At 35.6% G+C, this 11,758-nt stretch overlaps 2 non-coding genes across 2 annotated transcripts; both read left to right on the forward strand.

Annotated features, from left to right (window-relative positions):
* The first annotated feature begins 4,544 nt into the window (after nt 1–4,544).
* TRNAL-CAA (transfer RNA leucine (anticodon CAA)) lies at nt 4,545–4,628 on the forward strand. The gene has a single exon. It is a non-coding gene; the product is annotated as a tRNA-Leu (tRNA).
* Nucleotides 4,629–4,793: 165 nt separating this feature from the next.
* Nucleotides 4,794–4,865, forward strand: TRNAP-AGG (transfer RNA proline (anticodon AGG)). The gene has a single exon. It is a non-coding gene; the product is annotated as a tRNA-Pro (tRNA).
* Nucleotides 4,866–11,758: the final 6,893 nt, after the last annotated feature.

Raw genomic sequence — 11,758 nt, forward strand, 5'->3', positions numbered from 1 at the left:
GTTGTTAGGTAGGTTTTGGGTTCAAAACCCATGGACTCTCAATTTTGGTTTTAAAGCCCATTTTTGGTTTTAATATAATTTGCAAACCATATAATATATACTATACGTATTACCATATTGTAACGACTCCCCAAACCATGAGAATAAGACAAAAATGTAGTTTACACAATGCCAAGGACATTGGGACTTAATTTGAGGTGTCATGTGGCACCATGTGATTGGGCCATGTGGCCTGCTCTCATTGGTCCACATAATATGACACCTTTTTCACCTACATGTCATGTGTCGGCTTGTGATATTGCCACATCACCTATTGTGGTCAACCTTGTCTGCTGATTGGCCATGTGGTAGTCTATGGGAGTGCCACGCGGCACCCTTTGGTTGACTTTTGAATTCGATTTTATTTTTTATTTTTTTGGTACAAACTTCAAACTGCAATAACTTTCTCATATGGACTCATATTTGTGTCATTCGTGACATTGGAATCAAAACGATGAGCTCTTCGAACTAGTCCTAGTTTCTATGAAAATTAAGAACTTTAATTTTTTAGCCTTTCTAGAGCCACCTGAATCAATTGTAGACATCTTAATGATTGATAAGTGGTCAATAGTGGATTGATATTTGTATCATACAAAATCATGCTTTTCATATCTAATTGGATAGATGTACTTTATTAATAGTTTAGTGTTACATTTTTTCCTATAATATCTTTAGCAATGAGTTCAATTTATTTTATGAATTTATTTAATTTATTTTTGTTTGAATTGCTTAAGTATTTATTAAACAACAAACTAGCTCATGTAACATATATCAGTTTATGTTATTATAGTTGTAGTTGTGCTATTTTTATTAGTGCACATGTTGATTGATGAGTAAAAGAAAGCAATAAGAAATGGGTTTTTATATGGACCCATCCTACATTGATTCTATTATTGTTTTTAAATATCTTTGAGTGTCCAAAGGACCATAGTGAGTAACAAAATGATGATTTATGACTGTAAAAAATATTTACACAATGGTAGAATTTTTAGACAAACGATTAAGATAATATGAATAAAGGTGGTGGATTCAAGATCAAAAAACCCATGATGCCCATCATGCATCTAGTAAGGAATAAATTTCATTAGGGTAAAATGAATCATTGAATTTAATCTTGGTTGGTTGCTGCTTAAGGCTAGCATGGTTTGAGTAGAAAAATGATGATTTATAAATGTCAAAAACACTTACACAATGGTATAAATTTTAGAAAAACAACTAGGATAGTATGGATATGGTTGATGGATTCAAGGTAGAATAAGCATTGATGCCCATCATTCATCTAGTAAGGAATAATTGTCAATATGGTAAAATGAATCATTGAATTGAATCTTGGTTGGTTGCAACAAGGGCAACATGGTTTGAGTTGCAAAAGGATGGTTTATGAATTGAATTTTTTTTACATAATGGTATCATCTTTAGAAAAATAACTGAGATAATATGAATAGAAATGATGGATTCATGATCAAATAAGACTTATATGTTCATCATTCATCTATAAAAGGATAACTTTCATTATGATAAAGTAAAGCAATGAATTGAACCTTCAGTGGTTAGTAAGGCCAACATGGTTTGTGTAGTAATTAAATTAAAAGATATAATGCAAGTTGATATTAATTAAAAAATGTGTGCATTCTCCTGAGGATGATCCCTATAGTAGGATCAAAATGCCGAGAAACATAAATAATGAATGTAGGTATCCTCTCTCTTGAATTAGTATTATGTTATGGTAATATTGAACAATTAAATTTATTACTATTTCAATGACATTCCAAATGTTATTTTGCAAGTTGTGTAATTCTCATAAACATTTATCAATGTATTTCAATTGGGAGCAAAACAACAAATAAGATTAGATAAAGAAATCCATTTATTGAGCTAATGGAAAATCATGTCAAGGTGTGGCCTATTTGAAAGCAAGCAAAGAATTATAATTAGTGGACACAAATTTCTCTCTCATCTCATGCTCTCACAAGTGGTTGCATGCAGAGACAAAGTGCTCTCATCTCATGCTCTCACAAATGTATATATTGATCTTTAAGAGGCTAGGTGAGTGCAAGAAGAATGAAAGTGTACAGAATAGTGATGTCCCAAAATGTACATCTTCACTCCAAGGAGGTAGGCCATGGAGGGTGAAAATGGTAATAAAAGATAAAAGCCATCATTAAATATATTATTAGACATATTAATAATTGGAAAATTCCTTGATTAAAAAAATATTCAATCAAATATTTGATTTCCTTTTCTCTTCTCAAAATACATAGTAAGTCATTTGTAGATATTCTATGAACATTGAAATGCATACCATCACAATCATTTTATTTCTTTTGCTCTCTACAAAATCAATAATAAGACACTTATATATATCCTAAATATGTTGGATGCATCCAATCAAAATTTATGTGTCCTTTTCCTCATTTACCAAAATGCAAATGTTAATAATCTTATTACACTTTATATCAAAATCTAATATTAAAAATGCCCCACTTTCAAATCAATATAAAAATATAAATATAAATAATATTATTACTATTTGTATCAAAATATAATATTAAAAATACCCCACATTCAAATCAATATACAAACACAAGATTAACATAAAATCATATTATTGAGACACTTGTCCGCTAAAAACAAGGATTATTAAATAACAAATTGATGAATGATTGCATTATAAGAGTTCTACATTAAAAGTGAGGTGTGGTTTTCAACAAATTTGAAATATTAAATAAAACACTGATAATTTTATAGAGAATGTTTTAAATTATAAAATGAAATTATAAAAAATGTTTAAAATTATAATAATAGACATGGAACTATAAATTTTTTTAAATTTCACATTTAATAAAACAACTTTTACAAATTTCTTATAAATTTTTTTCTTTTTGATTAATACTTAAATAACACTCCACTTAAAAAAACACCAAGAATATAAAATGGCAAAATTTATCATATAATTAATATCTATCTATATATATAATACTTAATTATAACACTCTACTTATTACTCCAAACAAATTGAAACACCAAAAATATCTATCTATATATAATACTTGATTATAACACTCTACGTATTACTCCAAACAAATTGAAACACCAAAAATATAAAATGGCAAGAAAATTGAATGATGGAGATCATATTATCTTTATTTTTCTTTATACAAAATGGAACACCAAGAATATAAAATGACAAAAAAAATTGGAAGATGGAGAACATATTATCCTTATTCTTCTTTATACATTCACTCTCTGGAAAACATATTATCTTTATTCTTCTTTATAAATACATACCTATTTTCACCCATGGCACACCTGGAACACCAAAAATATAAAAATGGCATGAAAAATAAATGATAGAAAACATATCATCTATATTCTTCCTTATAAATACATACCTCTTTTCAGCCATGGCACATGGGAAATTGAGTGAAGGAGGACATATTATTTTCATTTTTCTTTATAAATACATTCCTCCTTCCAGCCATGGCACATGGCAATTGGTTGTGCCAGCATCATAAGATGAAGTGAGTCATGGGGACCATGGATACAAAGTGATGTTAAGTTCAACTGCACTTTGGTGTTTTTTGAGTAATTTTTTTTTTAAATACATTCCTCTCTCCAGCGATGGCACATGGGAATTGGGTGTGCCAGCATCATGAGATGAAGTGAATCATGGGGCCATGGATAGAAAGTGATGTCAATTCAATTACACTTTGGTGTTTTCTTGAATAATTTTGTTGTTGTGGGGTGTATTTTTAACAAAAAAAAAACTGTATAAATAAAGTAGGAAACTAATTTTTTGATAAAAATTATAATTTAAAATTATAAAATAAATTTAATATTTTTTTAAAAATTGATAAACTATATTGATTTTAGTAAAGGTTAATCATCATGTTTAAGAGAGAGATTTTTTGGCTGATGATGAATCATACTAGTTGGTTCGAAACACGTGGACAAATGATAAATCTTGTGATTTACACTGAAAAATCTCTCGTAAACCTGATATGGATCACAGAAGCCTCAACTCAACAAATTAATCATCATGTAACCAATTTTACAAATTTTGACTGCCTTTTGTAGCTCAAAGAGTTGCCCCCAAGCTGCTATCCGGTTCTCGCAGCTCTTGTTGTTAATTAATGCCATTGATTGGGCTCATGTTATGGGTATACTACTTACCAAATCGATCAGTTATCCGTTGAAAATGGTCCGTCCACAAGAGCATGGATTTCTGAGGTTTTTGTCATTTATGCAGTCCGAAATACAGTGACCGTATTGAATTTAACTTGTTAATGCATCTGTTTTAATCCACATCCTATTTAAAAACACTGGCTTTTCGCCTCATTTCTCCTATCAGACGTTGTGAAGGGCGAGTTTGTCTAATGCACCAGATTAAGGCACTGGTTCGAGAGGCCGGGTTCAAATATCATATTCTTAACAATAAAATCGAAAAATATCTAGATTAAATAAATATATCAAAATTAATTGGTCTCTTCATTATTTATCAGTTTGTCAGGGTGGCCGAGTGGTCTAAGGCGCCAGACTCAAGTTCTGGTCCTCGAAAGAGGGCGTGGGTTCAAATCCCACTTCTGACAATAAAAAGCCTTTCGATTTCGTATTATTTTAAGTTTCATGGCGCTCTCGTATTCTTTTTATCTTTCCCAAGAAAAGATTCACTTAACAATAAAAACAATGTCCGCGTTTTATTTTTCGCGTATCCAGTGTTTTCAATTAATAGATAAAATACTACATTCACATCAGGGCATTTGGTCTAGTGGTATGATTCTCGCTTAGGGTGCGAGAGGTCCCGAGTTCAATTCTCGGAATGCCCCTTCCATTAAAGAAAAGGATATTACTCATCAAACTTTAAACGAGAACGTTCACATCAGGGACCGTATATATTCGATGGGACGCCTTGATTTGAAATTTGATGGCGGTTTAGTCCTTTATTTTACATTAAGCAATAATGATGAGTAAACTATTTTTATTAATTTGCGGGAGTGATGAGTCACTCAATTTTCACATTAAAAACTTCCCAGATTTGGATTTTTGGTTAAAAGAAATGATGAGTAAATTATTTTTATTAATTTGGAGGAGCGATGAGTCATCTCATTTTTTAAATAAGGAAATAAAATTTATAATAAGTAATATAAATATTTGGATATTAAATTGAAATATGTTTTCGAAACATGGTATTAAGATTTAACAATAAAGTTAAAAATTGACTTTTTAAATAAGTCATTTATTGAAACATGGTATTAAGATTTAACAATAAAGTTAAAAATTGACTTTTTAAATAAGTCATTTATTAAAACAGAAGTAATAGGTAATTTTGCAAATATGCATCCTTAAGGAGGATAGTCTCCTAACACTTCTTTCATTATCCATTACATTTATTTTCATTCTTGGTCTATTAAAAGATAAAGTGCTAGGATGAAGCCCATTATGTCTATGTATGGAAGTAATAGGTAATTTTGCAAATATGCATCTTTAAGGAGGATAGTCTCCTAACACTTCTTTCATTATCCATTACATTTATTTTCATTCTTGGTCTATTAAAAGATAAAGTGCTAGGATGAAGCCCATTATGTCTATGTATGGAAGTAATAGGTAATTTTGCAAATATGCATCCTTAAGGAGGATAGTCTCCTAACACTTCTTTCATTATCCATTACATTTATTTTCATTCTTGGTCTATTAAAAGATAAAGTGCTAGGATGAAGCCCATTATGTCTATGTATGGAAGTAATAGGTAATTTTGCAAATATGCATCCTTAAGGAGGATAGTCTCCTAACACTTCTTTCATTATCCATTACATTTATTTTCATTCTTGGTCTATTAAAAGATAAAGTGCTAGGATGAAGCCCATTATGTCTATGTATGGAAGTAATAGGTAATTTTGCAAATATGCATCCTTAAGGAGGATAGTCTCCTAACACTTCTTTCATTATCCATTACATTTATTTTCATTCTTGGTCTATTAAAAGATAAAGTGCTAGGATGAAGCCCATTATGTCTATGTATGGAAGTAATAGGTAATTTTGCAAATATGCATCCTTAAGGAGGATAGTCTCCTAACACTTCTTTCATTATCCATTACATTTATTTTCATTCTTGGTCTATTAAAAGATAAAGTGCTAGGATGAAGCCCATTATGTCTATGTATGGCACTTGATTGTTGAGTATAAGTTTTGATATAATCAAAACATGATTGTTGAGTATAAGTTTTGATATAATCAAAACATAAATAAATGACTACCTACCTAGTTTCACAAATATGCATCTTTAAGGAGGACAGTTTCCCAACACTTCTCTCACTATCCATTAAGTTTATTTTTACTCTTGGTCTACTAAAAGGTATAGTGTTAAGATGAAGCACATTATATCTATGTGTGGCACTTTTTTTGCGTATAAGTTTTGATATAATCAAAACAGAAATAAAGGACTACCTACCTAGTTTCAAATTTCACAGGGAACATTTTTTACCCTGTTGTGATAAGGCTCAAGAAGTAGGCTTTCCACTTTATTGGAGTCTCACCTTTTGCTAAGTCATACATTCCTATTATATCATTTCCTCTAAATTATTTTATCAAATTTAACATCTCTTTATTTTTAGATAAAATAATAAAATTTATAATGAATAACTTAAATATTTGGATATTATATTGAAAGTATATTCTTGAAACATAGTACTAAGGTCCATCATTAAAATTGACAATTAACTTTGCAAATAAGCCATCAACTAAGACAAAATTAACCAGGTTCACATTTGACTTTGCAAATAGGCATCCTTAAGGAGGATAGCCTCTCAGAACTTCTCCCATTATCCATTACATCGTCTTTCCAAGCATAGTCTACTAAAAGATATAGTGCTAGGATGAGGTGCATTATATCTATGTATTGTAATTGGTTTTTGAGCATAAGTTTTGATATAATCATAACAGAAATAAAGGCCTAGCCGCCCAATTTCAAATCTCACATCTCACAAGGGACATCTTTGCCCATGTTGTGATAAGGCTCAAGGAGTAGGCTCACCACCTTAATGGAGTCTCTGCTTTTGCTAAGTCATAAATTCGTGGTATATCGGGCTTATGGGATGTTGGATATATTTTTGGTGTTATAGTAGCAGTAGTTAGGTTTTATCTTTGGCCTAGCCCAAATTACTCCAACAAATTACCAAATTATCATAATAATAATAAAAGAAAAAAAAAAGGATGAATTACATAAATGTTGGCCCTACTCCACCTCAACAATTCATTCTAAGGAAAAATCCATATATTGTTGTTAATGGCAGTAGCTTTCCAGTCTAGGACAGTGGAGGCCAAAAGGTATTCAGAGTAAAGAGATGGACTCTCGAACTATTAAATACCAAGTTGTGCTTATAGACAGTGAACATAACTGATGGGGCAAGCCCACGTGGTCCCACGCTGACTCAAATTACGTGGACTCACACTAAACCTTACTGTGTTATGTGATTGCAAATGATTTAAATTTGGTGGTTGATTGGTATTAATGTCGTGGTACCTTCCCGGATCCTCCTTATGACACCTGCCCTCCTCGTGATTGACGAACCCTAATCTCTTTACTGCGCTTTACATCTGCCATTTCACGCCTGTTCGGTCATTTTGCTCTTTGGAACTTGCTCTGTGGTTTGTTTGGTCTCGGCCGCTTCTGGTTATGCTGCTAGTGAGATGAACCTGTTGAACACTTGCTGATACCTTATGGTGAAACTATGTCTTTCGACACTGTCAATACATTGCCATGGGCACTGTTGTGTTTGCTTCGGGCTTTCCTGGTAAGTTTCGGTTCCTCTCTGTACATTCGACTGAGTTTTACGACTGTATGAGCATTGTTTGTTCTGTGCTTGGGTTAAGTTGTTCGTATGGTCTTTCCGTTAATCTTATTGGTGATTTCTGGTAACGAAATGGTTATTGTTTCGCTCGTGGGTCGAATTCACAGTTCGAATGCTCCTCTGTTCGGCTTTCCTCCGGCGTTCAGCTCTGTATATCAGGTAAGGTCTCATTCTATGCTTTATGTCTTCATCCTCTGTTTATTCCGGAACTAACGTTCCGCAGCTCCTTCGTGCTCAGGGATAATTCTGGGTTCTGTTGGCCTGGGTCTCGGCTCACCACAGGTATGAATCCTCTGTCATTCTCATACGCTGTTTCGTTGGTTTGTTTGCAACTTCATGCCATAACTTTCTGTACAGGTTTTATAAGTGGTTTTCAAACCCTAACTCCGCCTTACTCTGTGTTGGCAGGTGTGGCCGTTCCCGTGGATGCGCAAGGGTTACAATCTTTCTTGTCCGGGTAGCTCTGTCTTTACTTTACTTCTTCACAGCGGTTCTTGGTTGAGTTTGCTTGCTTGCTGTTTGCAACTGTGTCTTTATCGAGTCTGTTTGTGTGTTGGGTTTCCCCAACCCGTGGCCGTGACTGGGGTTTTGCTGTGAGCTTTCGATAGCTCGGTTCCACGAACCCTCCGTGCACAGTTTTTATATATGTGGGTTTGTACAGGCATACAATGTAACACCTTATAGTATATGAACTTATTGTAAGTGGTTTTGGTTGCTTACCGGTTTCGGCCGTAGTTTGTTTGTCGTTCCACTGTGTTGGTTTGCGCCTTAACGTCTGGTGCTCGGTCTCGGTCTTAGCTGGCTGACAGACTCTTTAGAATTGTAAAAACTCTGCTATTTGGCTTATCTGAAATAAATCTAACACACAGTATTATGCATGTACATTTGATTACAAAGGACGTAATTCATAGAGATAAATATTTAATTGTGCATTGTATTTGATGAAGGAAGAATAATGTCTGTATTTCTGGTATTCTCTTTTACATATGTTGCTCTTGAACTGAACCCTTCTGGGTTGTTTCGTTTGCCCTTTTGTACAGTAGTTCGGGCAGTTGGTTAACTGCCTGGTAGTTATGTTCTTGCAGTTTGTACAGTTGCTCAAGCACACGTTTCCTTTACTATTCGTTTGTTTACATACTTTTGACACTATTCTATCTTTAACATTTATAACTAAATCCTATTACAATAATTAAGACAAACTAAACATAAATTAAGACAACATAGTTTGATGCTGTAATTGACCCTGAAAGAAAATATAAAAAAAAACAATAACTCTGACAGGCTTGCTGTCCAGTTTAATGAAATATTCATCAACCCCAATCTTCTTCAGAAACTTTCTCTGTCCCTTCTCGGTCTTCGCCCTGTCGACCAGATGCTCCTGCATCAGGCTGCCGGGGTAAAAGAGAGTTCTCATGGCTCCGTTCCATGAGTTCCTCCACCGAGTAGCCCGCCTTTCGAATCTGTATCTCGTCGAGCCAGGAGCTGTCCTCCATTGGACGGTCCTTCCACTTAACGAGATAACGCAGATACTCCTTTCTGCGTGTCTTCTTGGCCACCTGTGTGCTGATGATTCCTTCTATTTCATGGGTCTTGACCGACGGTAACTGTTTCTTCCAAAGACTGTCCTCGAACTGGGTGTCCCGTTGTGGCTGTACCACTCGTTCATCTTCTGCCTGGGCATGATATGGAAACAGGTCTGCCACGTTGAATATGGGTGATATGCCTATATCAGGTGGCAGCTGAATTTCATACGCATTTGCTGAGAATTTTCGCAGAATTTTGCATGGGCCGATTTTTTTAAACTTCAGTTTGTTATACGTAACCTTAGGAAACCGTTCCCGGCGCAAATGTGCAAGGACTTCGTCCCCAACCTCAAAGTTTACCTCTCGCCGTCTTGTGTCTGCATGTTGCTTATATTTCTGCGTGCTGTCCTGTAATCTTGACTTGACCTTTTCATGCAGCTCACTCATCGCTTCTGCAAAATCTTCTCTGTCTGCACTTCTCCTTTCTAGCTGTCCCAAATCTCGTAATTCATGTACTCCTCGCGGATGCATACCATACAAGATTTGAAATGGGCTAAGACCGGTGCTCCTATTTGGCGAATCGTTATAAGCGAACTCTGCCTGGGCAAGAGCTCGGTCCCACAATCGCGAGTTTTCTCCCGTCAAGCTGCGTAACAAGTTGCCCAAACTCCTGTTCACCACCTCTGTCTGTCCGTCAGTCTGCGGATGATACGCAGAGCTGAAATTTAATTGTGTGCCCAGCTTTTTCCACAGGGTGCGCCAAAAATGTCCTGTAAATTTCACATCCCTGTCTGAGACGATAGTTTTTGGTAAGCCATGTAGTCGAACTACTTCCGTAAAGAAAAGATGTGCCACGTTCATGGCGTCGCTTGTCTTCCGGCAAGGAATGAAATGAGCCATCTTTGAGAACCTATCCACCACCACCATCACTGAATCATACCCCCGCTGCGTTCTAGGCAATCCTAGGACAAAATCAATGCTGACTGAATCCCACGGCCTGCTTGGAACAGGTAGGGGTGTGTACAGCCCCGTGTTCTGGCTGTGTCCTTTCACCAGTTGGCAGATTTTACACCTGGTTACATACCTCTGTACGTCCCGGCTCATCCTTGGCCAGTAATAAAAATGCCCGAGCTGCTCCACTATCTTATCGACGCCAAAATGTCCCGCTAGTCCGCCACTGTGTTTCTCTCTCACCAGATTTTCCCTCATCGAACAATCTGGAACACACAGCTGTCCCCCTCGAAACAACAAACCTTCCTGTAAATTGTAATCTAGCCATGGGCTTGTATTCCTTAATACGGGATTCTGGCATGCTTCAAAAGTTTCTTTGAAATCCGCGTCCATCTGGTATAAGTCTTTCAAATACTAAAATCCCATCACCTGTATGCCACTTTCTTGTAAGAGCAGGGCTCTTCTGCTTAAAGCGTCCGCCACTTTGTTGGCTTGCCCACTTATGTGTTTCAACACAAAAGTGAAACTTTGCAGGTACTCCACCCACTTGGCATGTTTATGGTTCAATTTGTGCTGCTGAGTTATGTACTGCAATGCAGAATTATCAGAGAACAAAACGAACTCATTTCCCAGTAAGTAGTGCCTCCAATGTTTCAAGGCTTGAACCACTGCATAAAATTCTTTATCATATGACGAGTATTTCTGCCGACTTTCATTTAGCTTCTCACTAAAGAATGCCACTGGTCTGTCCTCTTGACTGAGTACAGCGCCAATAGCTGTCCCGCTGGCATCACATCGAACCTGAAAAGGTTTGCTGAAATCGGGCAGTCTCAAGATTGGCCTTTCTGTTATTTTACGCTTCAGGAGTTGGAAGTTGTTTTCTGCCGCCTTAGTCCAGCAAAAAGGTTGGCTGGCCTTTTTGATGGTTTCTAGCATGGGCGCGCAGATTTCACTAAAATTCCTGATGAACTTCCGATAAAAACTTGCTAAACCGTGAAAACTACGTACCTCGAATAAACTCTTAGGTGACGGCCAACTCATGATCGCTTCAATCTTCTCTGGGTCCATCTTTAACTCATTCTCTGCCACTACAAATCCCAGATAAATCAACTCCTTCTGCAAGAAAGTGCATTTTTTTAAATTTATCAGCAGTTTGTTCTGCTGCAGCTTCTCGAATACCCTTCGGATATGCTGAAGGTGTTCTCTTTTCGTCCTACTAAAAATTAAAATATCATCCAGATAGACTATTACGAACTTTCCAATAAACTCCTTTAACATCTCGTTCATTAATCTCATAAAAGTGCTTGGAGCATTACTCAATCCAAATGGCATGACCAGCCATTCGTACAGTCCTTCGTTGGTCTTGAAGGCTGTCTTCCACTCATCTCCCTCTCTAAT

The sequence above is a fragment of the Pinus tabuliformis genome, chromosome X, assembly GCF_031772625.1.
Source record: "Pinus tabuliformis cultivar Carrire ecotype Pingquan chromosome X, CPIR1, whole genome shotgun sequence".
NCBI lineage: Eukaryota > Viridiplantae > Streptophyta > Pinopsida > Pinales > Pinaceae > Pinus > Pinus tabuliformis.